The following is a 448-nucleotide window of genomic DNA, read 5'->3' on the forward strand; positions in this document are numbered from 1 at the left end:
TAGGCAGAATAAAAGCCAACACCAAACTGTCCAATCATGGAGATGTCTGCACCAGCCCGAAGAGCCTCCATGAATGCTTTAGTACCAGACTTGGCAATGGTCCCCAAATTATTTATGAGATCAGCTTTGGTCATGCCAATGCCCGCGTCTACCAAAGTCAGGGTACGTTCCTGAGGGTTGGGGATGATGTCAATTTTCAGCTCTTTACCACTGTCCAACTTCGAAGGGTCTGTTAGGCTCTCATAGCGAATCTTGTCCAAGGCATCAGAAGCATTAGAGATCAACTCCCGAAGGAAAATCTCCTTGTTGGAATAGAAGGTATTGATGATGAGAGACATGAGTTGGGCAATTTCTGCCTGAAAGGCAAAAGTCTCCACCTCCTCCTCTCCATGGTGCACTTCCTCAGGCATCTTGAAAAAAAAAACGCTTACACGTATTAGAGAACAAC

At 45.8% G+C, this 448-nt stretch overlaps 1 pseudogene across 1 annotated transcript; it reads right to left on the reverse strand.

The window, feature by feature from the left end:
- Window positions 1-5: 5 nt before the first annotated feature.
- On the reverse strand, window positions 6-442 carry LOC108525770 (heat shock protein HSP 90-beta pseudogene; annotated as a pseudogene). Its single transcript, XR_001884342.1, has one exon. The product of XR_001884342.1 is annotated as a heat shock protein HSP 90-beta pseudogene (transcript).
- Window positions 443-448: the final 6 nt, after the last annotated feature.

The sequence above is a fragment of the Rhinopithecus bieti genome, unplaced genomic scaffold (assembly GCF_001698545.2).
Source record: "Rhinopithecus bieti isolate Rb0 unplaced genomic scaffold, ASM169854v2 repeat_35524, whole genome shotgun sequence".
NCBI classification, from domain to species: Eukaryota; Metazoa; Chordata; class Mammalia; order Primates; family Cercopithecidae; genus Rhinopithecus; species Rhinopithecus bieti.